The following is a 1,324-nucleotide window of genomic DNA, read 5'->3' as shown; positions in this document are numbered from 1 at the left end:
TTCCTAAAAAAATCAATAGCCCTCCCTCCCTGCTTGTGCCAAAACTGCCACCTCCTCAACTCCCTCTACTCAGACCCCTGGAACCCAGATGGAAGACACCTGGAAGTCAACACCAGGACAGAGGAGGAAACTGAGGCCCAAAGAGGGGAAGAGACTTAACTAAGATCACAAAGGAAGCACGCCCCTCCCAAGAAGCCAGGATGTTGAGCAAATAGGCCTAGGCTAAGACCACAAAGAAACGTTCCTAGAGGGCAACGTCCAATGTTTTTACCATATTTGCCCAATTTCAGATTCAGGAATTCAAGGAGGCCTTCAACATGATCAACAAGAATTGAGATAGATTCATTGACAAAGAGGATCTCCATGACACGCTGGCCTCTCTCAGGAAGAACCCCACAGATGAATGCCTGGAAGGGATGATGAGTAAGGCCCCCAAACCTATCAATTTCACCATGTTCCTGACCATGTTTGGAGAAAAACTGAATGGGATGGAAATGCCTTTGCCTGCTTTGATGAGGAGGCCTCAGGAGTCATCCATGATGACCACCTTTGGGAGCTGCTTACCACCATGGGTAATAGCTTCACATGTGAGGAGGTAGATGAGATGTACTTAGAGGCCCCCATCGACAAGAAGGGCAACTTCAACTCTGTGGAGTTCACTCAGATCTTGAAGCCTGGGGCCAAGGACAAGGGTGACTAATCACCATGCCCTGCCAGTCCTTGTGTCCACCACACCTTCTCATCCCACTCCCTTGCATTCCCACACAGCTGCCATGCATCAGGAAGGTTGATGAGCTCTTGCCTGGTGCTAGATCTGACACATTTGCAGAACAAGAAGGCTGAGGCTCTGGGGCTTTGGGGGTGGTATCCTTTGGCTCTTGTCAAAGGGAATGGGACCTCAGACCTCTAGCCTGCCTGAAGGGATATTCAGGGGAAGGTGGATCTCTTCCTTGGCAAGTACCGGCCCTGTGCTCTGGGAGACACTTGTTTCATAGCTTATCCACCACATGGTCCAAGGGCCCAAACAAGGGAAGGGCCAGTCCAAGTCATCTGGCCAAAGATGACCACTTGCCCCCTTTTCCATTGGCCTGCAGGGACCAACTTTTCCTCAACCCCAGTCCACTACCACTGCCTCACCTGGTTATTGTGGACTATTTCATGGTGATACATTCCTTATTCTTATAGGGGACCCTAAAACATTCCTCCTCTCTTCTGTCCCCTGCACACACCCTGTGCTTCAACATCATTCACCTGCCTCACCAAAGGTACACAAAGGAGAGGAGCATGGCACAAGCACCCTGTCCAGCTTCCAGACAGGGGTTCG

At 50.6% G+C, this 1,324-nt stretch overlaps 1 pseudogene; it reads left to right on the top strand.

Moving 5' to 3' along the window:
* Nucleotides 1-200: 200 nt before the first annotated feature.
* On the top strand, nt 201-700 carry LOC114026233 (annotated as a pseudogene).
* Nucleotides 701-1,324: the final 624 nt, after the last annotated feature.

Source organism: Vombatus ursinus, unplaced genomic scaffold (genome assembly GCF_900497805.2).
Source record: "Vombatus ursinus unplaced genomic scaffold, bare-nosed wombat genome assembly UNPS02014833.1, whole genome shotgun sequence".
NCBI lineage: Eukaryota > Metazoa > Chordata > Mammalia > Diprotodontia > Vombatidae > Vombatus > Vombatus ursinus.
This window is presented reverse-complemented; position numbering and strand designations above follow the sequence as displayed.